The sequence below is a fragment of the Zonotrichia leucophrys genome, chromosome 3, assembly GCF_028769735.1.
Source record: "Zonotrichia leucophrys gambelii isolate GWCS_2022_RI chromosome 3, RI_Zleu_2.0, whole genome shotgun sequence".
Lineage (NCBI taxonomy): Eukaryota > Metazoa > Chordata > Aves > Passeriformes > Passerellidae > Zonotrichia > Zonotrichia leucophrys.
In genome coordinates this window covers 42512731-42528318 of record NC_088172.1, presented here as the reverse complement: position 1 = coordinate 42528318, position 15588 = coordinate 42512731, and the positions used below count along the sequence as shown (strand labels likewise).

Sequence of the window (15588 nt, the reverse complement as noted above, 5' to 3'; positions counted from 1 at the left end):
CTTTATATGAAAGCTTTTCTGCTGTCCTGGTCGGGCTACACTCCTGCACATCTGGGAAGGATGCAATTATTTTGTTTGTATAATATTTTTCTGTGTTATACATACAGGATATCTGTCTGAGAAAGAACTCTTCCCATCATCTTTCCACCTCCCACACAGTCAGAATTAAAGGAAAAAAGCGTTCCATAAGACTTGATACAATAAAGACAATCCATCTTTTGATTTTTGCTCTCCTCCTCTTGTTCCTGAAACACTGATGATGGAATTACCTCAGATCTTAAATTAGAAGTAAAGTCACAGACAATAGCTGTGTTTTGTTAAATTATTCTCTTATTAATTTTATTATTTTAAGACTATAATCTGTTGTTTTGGATATTGTCCTTTGCTAGGAAGAGGGAATGTTTATCACTAAGGATGATGAGATGTATGACTCAGCTAGTAAGAGATGTGCTCAAGGTTGCAGGATAAATGCTGCAGCAGGATATAACGCTGGTTAACCCAACAGCCAAAAGTTGAGCTCAACCAGTCCTAGCAAAAACAAGGAACCAGAAGGAGGGACATGTCAGACAACCCTTAAATAAAACCAAAACCAAAACCAAAACCATAAATAATGCAAGCTAGTGCCTGTTCCTGATGCTTTCTTTTGAAGCCAGTCAGAATGGATTTGCAAAAGCTTTGTTGGAACATGTTCAGCCTGGAGAAGAGAGGCTTAGGGGGATCCAACAGCAACATGCTAATACCTGCCAGGGATTTATCAGGAAGATGGAGCCCTGTAGTGGGGCATGGCAGAAGGATTTGTGACGGTGCCATAGATGGAAACAAGAGGGGTTCAAGCTGCATGTGAGGAAAACCTTTCTCCATGAGGACAGTGAGGCAGAGAAGCAGCAGGGTGCAGGGGAAGCTGAGCTGCCTCCATCACTGGAGGATTTCCAGCCCTAACCAGACACAGCCTGGCCTCACAGCTGAGCCTGGTTAAGGCAGAAGGCTGGTCCAGAGGCCCCTAAGGTCCCTCCTAACCTGAATTACTCCAGCAATTACAAACCTGTCTGGGTGGGAATGCTCTGTGTTGTAACTACTTAGCTGAAAAATATTTGAAGTAAGCTGTCTTTTGGTTTAATAAAGAGATTTTTAGCTGATGTGGTCTATTGGCTTAATGGCTAATATTAAGATTCCGCAAAACATTTTAAGAGCTATCAGAGAATGAAATTGTCATCAGTAAAAAATGGTTTGCTCTAACACCTGGCCTTCCAGGTGTAACCCTGTCTTTTCCTCCCAAGCAGCATGGAGAAGCAAAATGCATGAAATTAGTTTTGCATATAATGCATGAAATTCCTTTCCTTCTTAGACACATCTATTGCTTTAGAACTATGGAGGAGTAAGTCATGCTAAAATGGATTAACATAGACATATATCAATTATTTCTATGATACGTAATCCTGCTTCTTAGCAGTTATTTTACCAGAAAATGCAAGTATAAGTTCTCAAATGATTTTAAATACAACTTTATGTGCATATCTTTAAAGCTGATCCGTGAATTTTAAGTTTAAATGTATAGGTTTTATAAATGTGTGAAAATATGTTAGTTTTCAAGTGGGGACAGAGGCACCAAAGTAGAAATGCTGCAGAGGAGAAAAATGAAAGGAAATAATAACGAAAAAATATCTTAGAAATCATGGATGACTGGTTTGTTACCACTGTGGTTTGGTTTTGGATTTGTTTTTTTGTGTGCAAGACTGAAAAGTAAGTCCAAAGGCATTACTGTACAGAGACACTCTTCCTAGTTGAAGGGTTTGGGAAGTACAAAAAATATCACAACTAATTGGAAAGGATCAAAGAGAAGAGAGAAACCTTTGCTTTATTATATAATAGTGAAGTAGCAATACTTGGTGGATAAGTAATGTAAAATTATTAAGATGGATTTTTCACTTGTTAGAATGTCAAATCTTGATTACATTAGTATTATGTAATTACTCATTTTATTCTGTACACCTGTCTTGGGATCATAACATGAAACTGGTATCAGTAAGAACTTGTAAGAGCATTGTAAAAACAGTTTTCTCTAGGTGATACAGGTTGAACTGGAGATCTGAAACTGCCTTTGAAAAAGAAGGATGTTCAGTCTCACTAGATGCTCCGATATCATGCCAAACCAAAAAATAACTGTGTCATCTTTATTCTAAATTAGATCTATACTATTAGAATGACTGATACTTTGAAGGGCTGGATGTCAGTCAAGGAAGTTTCTTAGCAGTATTCTGTATCGTCCCTCTATCAAACACAATGCTGGTAGTTTATTTTGGTCCTTTCCTAGGATAAAATTATGTTTGGCTTATTCCTCTTGTCCAGGACTAGTATCTGGTGAAGGCAACTTCAGAACTGTGCTCACTGAGGAAGAATAAAATGCAGAAGATGCAGGAATTCAAATAGAGGTTAGTATTTTTCTCTTCAGCCATGTCAAACCCATTCCATTTTTCATGCTTATCTTCTCAAATATGGAAATACTTGGAGCTGCAGAACTAATCTCTGAGTAAAAATGCATCTTTTTTATTTGCATATGGCTTTCTCCTCTCTTTTTATTTTTATAAAAATAGTGTGAGAGAATAACATGTTTTCAATGGGACATTCCACAAAATATTTCAAGTAATTTATTATAAAATGATTTTAAAATTAGTTGGTGTTTGGCATGGCATTTGTTCCTTAGCATGAGTACCTAATGATAATGATGAAGATATAAGTGGGCTACATAGCACAGCATAGAAATTCTAAAATATATGCATGGAAGTGAATTTTTATTTATACACGGGTACAAAGGTATAATTTGTAAATTTGTAAATCTGTAAACCTTATTAATAAAAAAGAGAAACATTTAATTCAGCTTATAATTGAAGGTATTGGTGCCCTACTGATGGCATAAATATTTAGGAAGTTCCTCATATTTTCATAAGAAAAGCAATTGAAAATGAGCATCTTAATATTCTTTTTAGTATATGTTCATTGATTATTTTTCCTAAATACTACTATCTGAGCAAGTTCTCTAAGATGCAGTTCCAAATTATATTTTTATTTTTCCAAGGGGGAATCTAGCATGGAAGTAAATACCATGATGTATTCCCATTCAAACAAATTTTTCCTTTACCAACACAGAGGGCATGAACTTGCATACTAATATGGACTCTCTCAGCTGTGGACACCAAAGTATTCACAAAAAAAACAACAAGAAATATCCAATCAATTTAACTAAATATTTATGGACTAGCTAAAGTAATTGAGGACCAGAATCAAAAATAGGCAGTAGTATAGTTTCCTTAATTCTCATGACTGAAAAGAAGAATAAATGGAAGGCAATTTACAAACCAAACACAAAGTGAAGAGCATGATAATTATGTAAGGCTGACTGATAATTCTGAAAGAACTCGTTTGTGATGAAAAATGAGTTTGAGCAGTGGGCAGTATTTCTGGATCAGACACTTATCCCTGAGTGATGTTAGAAGAGAGCTGAGCAGCTGAATTATGTATTATTACCAAATAAATATTAATTTCTTGCATGAAGAATTAAAATACTCTTTTAATGAAAAAACAGTTGTGTATAGATTTTCCAGTAGTTTTCATCCTTTGCCTATCTACCGGATGACAACAAAGTCTCTATATTCTTTCTCTAAATATCACTTACCTCTTTTACTAGAACTAGACATTCCAGTTTCTCAGAAATAGAGTAAGAATTGTGCCACAGTCTTTTTACTCCAAGAATTTTATTTTAGAGCACAAGTATCATATTCTTGTGCATGTCAAAAAGGTTATAATTTAAACTGGAAGTCTGCATTTATCTGTGAATTTAAATAGGGTAGTTATGAGCAATAATAGAAATCACTGTTTCATTAGAGGGCCTTTCCACCTAAGCAAGAAGAAGTTAGTGTTCTTCCCCCTTATATATATGGGTTACATGTGATCACATATATACTAATATATATGTGACCCACATATATATTAGTATATAATAGAGATTTATCTTTTATCATCAAGGCTTTTTCCACTATATCTGCAGGACATGATCTGAGCCTATTTTTATTACAATTCCTGCTCTGGCAAATTTGACATCTCTCCAGAGAACACACTGTATGACAGCTACATGGGGTAGAATCAGTCACTCACTTCTCAATATCTGGTTGGCCTTGCACTCTGGTTTGGGTGCATGCCAAACTGAGAGCTGCTTGCAACTATGATGGACCCATTTGTGATGCAGCAGAAGCTCTGGCTTAGAAATAAAGGTTCAGAAAGGCAAATTATTTTACCCTGAAATAAACCAAGTGTTAGAGATTTGAGATACCTTTATGAGGGCTGATATGATTTAGAATATAAAAGTGTGGAACTAGCATATGACCTCTTTCCTCAGGAAATTTCCCAAGATAGTAGGTATTCATTAAGTAGTTAAGTGTAGACCAGCATCAAAAAGCTTCTGTGGCAAGCAGTGCAGAAACCAGCTGCACAACCCATAGGAAGACAGAGCTCTCCAAAGACATGGGGTTTATTAATTACAGGACATCTATGTAACTATGCAGAAACCTGGCACTAGAAATTACACAGATATGCTTTCTAAAGTACTTTAGAAGAAATGAGGGTGTTTTAAAGATAAACTGGACTTTTCATAAATATTAGAATTACCATATTGGCTTCAAAGTTCTTTTTGAATACTATGTTTCAAAGGCTTACAGATTTTTAGATTACAAAAGAGTAAGGCATTATTATTCCTAGAAAGTTTATTGTGCTTTTTGGATTTTCAGTCTCAAATAATTCACTGGTTCTGATAAGCTTGGCAAGAAAAAAATAAACAAACAAACAACAAATAACTTTGGACTAATATTAAGCCCTACAAACATCAAACCTGAATGATGTTTGAGAATGCCACGGACAGCTCAGCTGTGGAGAAATTATACTCCTGATTAAAACAAAATAAAAAAACTTTTATCCTCCTGTGAAATGTTGACAAACTGTTTGACTAAAGATCAGTTGGGAAATGGCTCCTGAAAGATTTAATTCTTTTTTATTGCTCTGACTGACTTCCTTTCCAAAATTCTCTGAAATTTATGGTAGGCTCAAAATACTAGATAGCAAAAAATCCTCATAGAAATGTGTTTCTGTATTTGGCTGGCAGTGTGTGGCAAGACTTTGATCAAGAGAAAGATGATCTCAAAGAGCTGGCTTGAATATTCAAAGCCAAGAATGTACCTGCTGGATTGAGGCACTGATCACCAAGCTCAGTCTAAGTGGACAAAGACTTGAAGTGAATTCCTTTCCTTGCCCTTCAGGTTTTCTACTTCAGAGACACTGCACTGCTCCATAACACTCTTTGACTAAAAAATTCTTTGTGGATATATAACTCTTGATATTTAAATGCTTTATGACTTTCCTTTCTAAGTGTTGTAAATATTTATTTAGCTTTATGTAGTTCTAGTCCTACAAATCTTGAAACTTTTAATGTTCAAAACATGGATTTATATGAAAGCTAATAAACTGTTGTAACTGGCTCAGTTTACAAAGAGTTGTAATAATTATTTCAGAATTATTTTTTTAATATCTAACAGGATATGTCTACAAGCAAGTAAACTAGATTTTATTATCATAATAAGGGGCATTTGTAACTAAGATGTAAAGTAAAAATGAATAATGATGTAAAAAAACCACTAGCAGTGATATATAATTTTTACAATTTTGCCCTAGTTCTTATAAATTTCAAAAGATGCTCATGAGCACTTCATATGCTTTGTGTGGAAAAATATAGTTATTTGTTTTTTCTGTTCTTAAACTTCATAAGCAATAGTTTGTAAATTTAAGTACTAATTTGTCATGGAAATTATCTGTACATTTTATTCCTAAGAACATTTTTCAATAAATTTACAACCTTTTCCCATAATAATAAAAAACACTGACATTTTGGTGTTTATAAACTAGCTTGATTATGCACCAAATATGATGCACCAATATACGATGCACTTTATGAAATTTAAATCCATGATATACCGAAACACACGTTTATGCTGATTTGGGGTAGAATGTATTTTAGCTTTCAAGGGAAGCCCTTTCCCAAAGTAAATCTCATACAGAACCAAGCATAAGCAACACTAATCCTGATCCCTTCCAAAGTTTTAACTATTATTGAGTGAGTCAGGTTCCCTGTCAATAACAGGGAACCCTCCCTTCTGCTGTATGCAAACTGTGTTGCTGCTGATTTGAATTAGAGCATAATGGGACATTTTCAGGCGTGCTGCACTTTAATCCAGACACATGACAGACAATTCCTCACCCTTCAGTTCAAACCCACATGTCTGGCAAGCAGGTCCCAAATCACCACCACTGTGGATAATAATGGAACAGTCACCAGAAAATCAGCATGGGCGCTAGAACTTATAGTAATTGCAGCTTATCTGATATGGGGCAGATAACTTTGCTCTGTTCCCCCTACCCCGGATGGTTTTAGTTACTGTATCAGTTTCATTAGACTACACTACAATCAAGAGCTATGCTTCCTGATTTTGACAGCATAATTGAAGACCAGTAATAATCTATAAGTATTCTTCTTTATCCTCCCTTAACCACAATTTCTATGCAACACTTCTATAAAATGGGACTTCAGTGAGCAACCTGCATATGCAAATAAATCTTAAAATATTGCAGTTTTCAGTAGATTTAATTTCAAAAGAAGCCTTTGCCTATTGGAGGGTAACAAAACCTTTACAAAAGCCTTTTAACTTGAATATTGACACTAGTGCACAGCTTTTGGGGCTTCAACACAATTTAGCACATCTGTCAATTTTCTGGAAATATGCCAGTCTATCTTTCTTCCTTCTTGAAGCATAACCAAAATCCTCTCGAGTCTCCAAATCTGAATGCTCAAATCCCCCAAAATACATTGGCAAGAGACAGCAATTTGAATTCATATGTGTCAGGGAAGAGACCAGAGATAAGTATGTGGAACAGAAAATCCCAAACCAATGTTGGAGATTAATTAGCCACATTCAAAGTAAAACCCTTCAAGCAACCAATCTCCATTTCCAATAACACAGTGAGAAATACAGATGACAAATGTTGTCTGTGTTGCTCTGCAGAATGACCCTGAGGGCAGGATCAGAGCTGCACCAGCCATCTGTTTGAACTTCCCTACTGGAGCATTTCTGTGGCTGCTTCCAAGTGATCCCATTGGTACTGAGGGAGGAGGAAAACCTGAGCAGCCCTGGTGCTTTTGGTGCCTTTGCATGCACTGTAGTTAAACTATGCCACTCAGTGTGGCTTTCAGCTGTCCCATCCAACCTTCCACTGATGACCTCATGAAAAAAAAAAAAACATTTCATCCAATATGCCTGTTGCAAGACCACATGAATTTTATAGGAATCCTGAAATCTGAATGAGTACATGTAAGGGACAATATAAGTACCTGCATAAAAAATGGTGAACTAAATCCTTGTCCTGCCTAACTCTGTAGCTGTGCTCCCATAAAGACAGAATGGCCTGGGTTGAAAAAGACCTTAAAGATCACCTAGTTCCAACCCTCCTGCCATGGGCAGGGACACTTTTCACTAAATCGGGATGCTCAGAATCCCATCCAACCTGGTCTTGAACACTGTCAGGAGTGGGGCATCCACAGCTTCTCAGGACAGCCAGTTTCAAGTGCCTCACCACCCACACAGTAAAGAATTTCTTCCTCAAATCTAATCTAAACCCACTCTCAGTTTGAAGCCACTCCCTCTTTTCTGTCGCTACATTCTCTCTTATAAAGTCCCTCTCGTTTTTCTTTTAGGCTCCCTTTACATACTGGAAGGCCACAATCAGGCCATCCCTATGCCATCTCTTCTCCAGGATGAAAAATTCCAATTCTCTCAGCCTTTCCTCACAGGAGAGGTGCTCCATCCCTCTGATCATCCTTGCTGGCCACACTGCTTTGGATGCAGCTGGGATACAATTGGATCTCTGGCTTGGGAATACACATTTCTGGCATGTCCAGCACCATGGACAGATACGAGATGTTAGATCAAGGTGCTGAGAGCAGCACAATTCAGCAACTGGGGACAGCCTCTCCAGCTGCTTTTTCTTATCAAGGATTCTTCCCTCAAAATGCACAATAGGTGTAATAAACATCAACTGGCAATAATGATGCCAAAATCAAACAAACATCATCAGCCAGCTAGATTTTCCCAGGAAGGTTGGTGTCTTACTCTCAATCACAGTTATTTAGGATTTTTTATCACATATTTTTAATCTGAATAATATATGTAATGGTCAGAATGTTTTTTTATATTTTAACCTATAAAGCTGCTTTTCCTCCAAGGAGAGAATAAGTGCATTGCATTTCTGTAAAACAAATCCAGCATATTAAAGGAATTTCAGGATTGAGCTGAGCAAGTCACATTAATATACCAAAGTAATCTTTACCAGTTTCTACTAAAAGCCCATGCAGATTTCCTTCTATTTGTCTCCTTTCTGAGCTCACTGTAGCACTTGCATCAAGACAGCCTCACTTATGGCACTCCCTTCCATTTAATTAAGTCCTTAGAGGAACACTACAGAAGTTAGTAAGATTACTTAATGCATCCCTGGGAGAAACTCCAATAGTCTACTAAAGGTCACTGCTCCTTTCAATAGGAGTGCTTTCACTGTAACAAAGATTAATATGACTGTATTAATTGAATTAAGTGAAATGTATTCATTTTCTAATCTGAACAGTGTCCTTAATGAGTTATTATCAAAGGAGAATAAGAATGTAAAAGACTAAAAGTCTATGAATAAGACTTTCAAATTCAACTTTACTTAATACATCAAATTTTGTTCTCTCTGATATTTCGTCCATGACCAAAACAAAAAATGCCTTCTAACCTACTTGAATAAAAATGTCTTAGGCAGATGATTAGATTTATATTCCAATGTGGGATGCAAGACTGGATATTTCCTCTGCAGTAGATAATTCCACATAATAGAAAGTATGCTAGATTTAACATATGTTGATAAATTTGCATTTTCATGTGCAGAAACATGCCTGCAACTTGAGTTTATCAGAGAAATTAAATGAAGCTTTCTCTGCATCCCTAAATTTATTTGTAGCATTAATCTAGAAAGATTTCTTTGAAACATTAAAGTCAGGATTTGGTTTGACATATTTCAGGGAGTGAAATCAACCAGGTTGATTTACACAAGTTGTGCAGGAAAGGGTAGAAGTTCTTTTAATGTCTGCTAAATTCACTGTAAGGGTTCTCCTGGGCAGGCATGATTTGAAAATCATGTTCTTTGGCCTCTTATTCCTTGGCATAAAGGCCTACCCTGCCCCAGAGGGCCCAAACATAAAAAATAAGACCCCTCTGTTCCTTTCCTCCTGTCCATCCACCATTTCCCTGATGTACTCGCCCTTGGCCAAGCTTCCAGCTGCCCAGTTTTAGGTCTAATTTTTAATACCTGAACAAAATCCACAAGTTAAATAAGGAGAACATGAAATGAGAAACCTTGTTAAGAAGAAGCTCAAAGCAGCAGCTTATATGTTAAATCTTTGCAGGTGACATAGAAGACTACACAGACTGTCTTATCCTATTGAAGGACTTTATTGGCAACTTAAACCAAATGTGCACCATGTATTTAAAAAACAAACTCAAAAGCCTTGAGAAAAGGCAAAATAAAACATTTAGTCAGAAGGCTTACTTCAAAAAGTATATTTTGTCATCCAAAATACTATCTCTAAGCCAGAAATGAAGTGACTCATTACTAAAAGCCTGTTACTGAGAGGCTCCATAGGCTTACATGCTGCATCTTGGTGCAGATGGATGGCACAAAATATTCTGCACAGGCACTATTGCCACTTACATTAATTTTCTGACTTTGAAATGACCACTTGTTTTATTAGTTTTCTGTCCAGTGGTGAGCACTGATAGGTTTAGTTCTCTGTTTTGATGGGAAAAGCAAGAGAGTTGATTTTTTAATGTGTGCAGCTGCTTTCTTGATGTTGGCAAAAGCTTTCCTGCCCCGATAAGCTAGAAAGGGACCAGACTGAAATAGTACTTGACAAAGAAAAAGTTATGATAACTAACAGAAACAGTAGGATTCATACTTAACTGAGGATTCATCCAGTCTTCCTCATCTGTGCAGCTGAAGAGAATAGAAATTTTTCCCAATGCATTACTTTTGTTCTTGCTTCTTCTGCTGCTTTGGGGTTTTGGTGTTCGGCTTTTTTGTTTTGGTTTGGTTTTTTTTTCTTTGTCTGTAAAACAGTTTTCTCTGTAATTTTTATTTTCTTTAAAATAAAACTTCTTTGCTGAAAAAAATGTGGGTACGAGCTTAAAAAAGAGACAACAGATAAAGCCAGTGAAGTATTCCAAGTGAGAGCTATATCAGAAGAAAAAGATTTACACTTTTCTTATTGATCTTCTTCAACTTTTCAATCCTTAACTACTCTTTTGTGTTTGAAATTAAAATAATTTGTGTTAGAAATTAAAATAATAGAAATGTCTTTATTGATTAAAAGCAATTAATGTAAAAGAGTGGATTATTGTTAATTTTTCTAATAAAAACCCATATGTGAGGAATATATCCTCCATGTGAGGATAAAAATATTGTGCAAGACATGGTAAAAGTGGATTTAAAGGAAGAGAGAAATATCTGGAGATAGTTGCTCATGGGAATCTTTCTGTGTGCCAGTGCATATCTTTACAGTATCTGAATATTTTTTTCCAAAGAATCAGCAAAAAACCCCAATATTTCAAACATGCTTGTTCACAAGTTGCAGGCAAAAATATTGTCTCCTTCATCATATCTTGACAGCAGTTTGAGTTTGGACACATGCATGAAATGGCATCATTCCTTTTAGGATTTGGTGACCTAAATTATTTTCCTCACACTAACAGTTTCCTAGATGGGCAAAAAGACATAATAAAGACAACTTTATCTGTATCAGATAGGTATTCACCATTCTCTGCTTTCTTATTCAGAAAAATTCAATTTATGCCAAGTTTTAGTTCAAGATTTGCAGGGGTTGAGTTTTCTAAGCTTTGAAGGCCAAGTCAGTGTGGAACCATAAAATTATAAAACCAAAAAATGTAAAAGCCAAAGATCTACCAGGTAGTCATAAACCTGTGTCTGTCACCATGTGCCACTGGGTCATTTTGACTGAAATCTTACTTGCAAACACAGAGGCAGGAAGGCACTGAACTACTCAGATGGAGTATCCTGAAATGTTGATCAGATTTTTCACCTTCCATAAATCACAGTCTTGCTAACCCACAAATGAAAAGGTCATGAGATTATTTCAACGCTATTAGGATATTTAATTTTTATTTTTGTTTGGTTCTCCTCCTTCCTCCACATATTCTTCACAATTTTGTGTGCAACCATAGCGAGACAATTTTGGGTACTCTGATCCTTTATAGATGTGGAAATATGGCTCTGTATACAACTATCTATAGCTGACAGAAGAAGCCTTTGTTACTTGTACACTTTCAAAACAAAATGGTTTTGCATGATTTCTTACACAGAAACCTCAGCATCCTAGATTAACCTCAGCCTTAGCAATGAGGTCTTTATGTTAAAGTAGGACACCATGGGCTTATTCAGTTATTATATTCCACCAGGTTTGTTTATACCAGAAAATTAAAACAGGGATGATAGATATGTCTAAGCTGTGTTGTTATTTTGAATATTTTATACTATTCTTTTAATGAATACAGAATTTTACTTTATGAAAATAATTAAACCTGCATATAAACTGAAGATATGTATATAATAAATTATTAGTTAGAATTTTTGTAGAAATAAAATGTTTTTTTAAAGAATCTCAGTATTTTAAGTAACTTGTTCCTATATTTTGTATTTTTAAATATTTAGTTACTTTGTTCATACACATGTGCAAAAAATTTGAAAATTCTGTTCAGAGTTGTAGCTGCAGGGTTACAAATTAAATAGCACAAACCTGCAAAATCCAGTAGGTCAAATTTCTTGTTAACTGTCCTTTCAGGAAAAGCCGCCAACTTCCTGACATCTTCAGAGTTGTCAAAAGACATTACCATAAAGCAAGCTTGACCCTTGTAACACTTTCTGTCTATAAAGAATCAGAGAGGGAGTTTTGTGCCTATGGCTTGAAAATAAGGCATACAGTGATTGCACACATTTATCTTAGTCAGAGCTGTGATGAGGTAAATAAAGGAGGGTTAGTGCACATAGAAATCTGTAATCCATAATATTCCCAGCAGATTGAGTGTAAATGTCTTTTTTTCCCTGGTTTTGCAAACCTCGATGATGTTATTTCATAATTTTAGAAAACATTACACACAAACCAGAACACTTGAACTGCAAATATGCAGATAAACAGATAGGCAGTAGGATACAAATAAAGGCACAGGTAGATTTCCACACAGGCAGTGTTGTTGATTTTACATCAGAGAAAACAAAAGTACAAAGCCCTTCCCACATGCTGCTATATATCCATAGCAAATGTATTTAAAAAATGCAATCTTAAAGCATACATTCACTGACCATATTTTCAAATTCAGTAAAATGTTCCATATACATACAGCAAGAGCACTCCTACATAGTGTGCCTAACCCCATGGAGATACTGGATAGATCCAAAGTGTATCTCACTTATGTAACTCCGTGGTGACAGAGACACCAAAGGTTTCACTGTGCAGTTCTGGAGCAATGATCCGTGGCAGGAGCCCTGCCTTGTTCCACAGCTTTGTGCACCCTTCAGCAAACCCTGAGTGCTGTCTCCTCATTTGCCTCTGGATGGCCTCAGCCCAAGCCCTGGAAGACCTTCAGACTGACAGATCCTACTGCACTGATGAGACATTAAATCCCACCAAGGAAAAAACCCACCAGGATCCTGACTGTGCTGCTGCATCACGCTCCTTTTCATCAGGGACCTTAAGGAAAACAGGCTCTATCCTACACGTGCAAACCTGAAAGGAAAAGAGCTTAGCAGTCACCATCTGAGCTCTAAAGGCATAAAATGTGTAAAGAGAAGCTTGAAAAAATTGGAATAAGTTAGCTACTAAATGGCACATGAAATATTGACAAAGAAAATTTAATCGCACTTTTAAAAAATTTTAAAAATCACCTAGAGAAAACTTAGTACTTAGGATCTCAGTAGGAGACAAAACCTGAACATATTTGACTGTTTTGTTGAACATATGTAAGCATGGCCATATATAAATCACTTCAAAATGCTTCAAAACAATGTTTTGGGGCCAATATGAACCACAGCAAAAGTGGTTTCAAAAAAGAAACTGAAAAAGAAAACAGTAAGGTTTTTTGTCTCAGAGGAAATGTGAATAATTCCAAACTGCTCTAATTTATTTAAAAATAAATCTATCAAAATATCTAAAATGTGTACATTAAAATAAAAATATTCTGTAACTCTCGAAATTTCTAGGAGCACTAAGAAATTGAGCCAGCCATTCCTTCATATCGGGGCATTATTAGGTCATTAAAGAATGCGTCTTTTTACATGAGAATTAAGAAGTTTGCATAATGGCATACATGCAGCCAGACACAACTACTACCTGCAACCAAGGTTCCACAATCAATCTACTGCCTTAATTAGTAGTTTGACCTTCCTAGACATGAAAAATCGCTGAATTATTTTTTAATTGGATAAAACTGAATTAAAAGTATGTGTTATTCATGGATGTAATCTATGGACACAGATTTGAAACAGATGCTCCTAATATTCTTTCTTCCCCTTGTATTTCATCTGTATGAATCACTGCCTGGGTAGGCACCATCTGTCCTTTGTTCTCTGTTGCCAGAATGGGCCACTTCAGAAGGAAAAAAAAATCAGTGTCAGAATTTCCTGGACAATGCAAATTCTGAGTTAAGGCAACACAGCTATTTCAGATTAGGATTAAATTATTTCTTAGTTTCTGTATTATCCAAAATAGTTTGAGGTAATTATTTCTTTCATTATAAGAGATTTTTTCCAGAACTTCTGACCTTTTGCAGATTTTTCTAGTGTGTTGATGCATAGAAATTGCAGAACTCAATGCAAGTATTTGTCTCATACTCTCACAATCAATAGTAGCAATATCTAATTGTGCCTTCCAGACAGTGACCAGTTTATGCATCAAAGAACCTCATTTACCCCATGACCTCAGGTTTGCACTGGCAGTTCGGGTTTAGTTGGTTATTTATCATACAGTACAAGCACGAATCTCTATTAGTAAGTGAGGCACATTGCTCTGTAATATGGATCTCTTCCCCTACTTTACTATTCCACCTACTTCTATGATTTGCAAATTCTAAGTGATGCTTTCCTCCATAACATTGCTGAGAAGCACAGACTCAGCTGTATATTTTTGTGGTTTGCCTCTTTGATACCTCTGCCTGCCTACAAAGAATGCAGGCAGAGAAGAGATTTTTTGGAGCAGGAAAAAAAGCAGTAAAAAGATAAAACTACTCAACAGAGAGTACCAAGAACGCTGTAAAGGAAGAGTGCAGAGGCTGTTAATCTGGGAATCTGATGTGTCCAACCACATTAATATATATATATTCTCACAAGGCCAGAGCCTAGCAAGGAGATGTTAAATTCTTAAAGGGGGTGGCAGTTCTCAGGAGTTGCCCAGGATGGAACTGAAAAACAGAGCAGTCAAACCCAGCCTAAAGGTTGTGCTAAATCCAGCTGTGAGTCCCCTCTGGCGGGAACCTTTGTTCCATGCCCATCAGTCCTCTGGCCCGGGGCTGTGTGCTGCAGAAGCAGTGCCTGCGACCCAGGAGACATCGGCTGGCTCAGCTGGACACATCCCCACTCGCTGGCTGGGTCACTCAGCACTTTTAGGTGTTTCATCACAGAATCAGTTTAGTTGGAGCAGGCCTTTGAGATCTTCAGCTCCATCCTATGAGCAAACACCTCCTTGTCAACCTGACCACGGCACTGAGCCACGTCCAGTCTTCTCTTTCACACCTCCAGGGACGGTGCCTCCTCCACCTCTCTGCACAGTCCACTCCAACACTTATCGTGAACTTATCGTGATACTTATCGTATCCCCTTTTCGTGAAGGAATTCCTTCAAATGTCCATCCTACACCTCCCCTGGGGCAGCTTAAGACTCTATCCTGTCGTCCTGTCGCTAATTGCGTGGGAGAAGAGGCCAGCCCCTAATTTCCTCCAAAGCTACCCGTGCCAGTCCCGTGCTACCTGCTCCCATTTCCAGGGGCTCCTTGCCCGTGCCCCTCCTGCAGCGAGAGCACGGCACGTCCCACACCAGGGACCAGCTCCATCCCCTCGCACACCCGCACCGTGGTGCCCTGCCCGGGGCATCCCCCGCCACACGCTCGGGGCTTCCCACCAGGAGAAGCCTTGGGATCTCGGCGCAGGCGGCCCGAGCCCTGCCGCGGAGGGGCAGCGCTGGCTGAACCCCGACTCCCCCGCGCCGTGCCCGGGCCCCGGGGGCCAAGGGGCTGTCTCCGCCCCCTCCCGCAGGAGGGCGGGCTCCCTGCTCCCGGTTCCCTGCTCTCCCGCTTCCCGGGACGGGGGGGGCGGGAAGGGTGAGCCGGGCGCGCGTCCCCCTGGCTGGGCGGCGCGCGCGGCCGCGGGCGGGCGGGGCCGGCGAGTGACGCGGGGGCGCGCG

General features: G+C 37.9%; 1 long non-coding RNA gene across 1 annotated transcript; it reads left to right on the top strand.

The window, feature by feature from the left end:
• Positions 1 to 1029: 1029 nt before the first annotated feature.
• On the top strand, positions 1030 to 5909 carry LOC135445019 (uncharacterized). The gene is made up of 3 exons (XR_010439425.1): positions 1030 to 1096; positions 2347 to 2429; positions 5150 to 5909. It is a non-coding gene; the product is annotated as an uncharacterized LOC135445019 (long non-coding RNA).
• The last annotated feature ends 9679 nt before the right edge of the window (positions 5910 to 15588 follow it).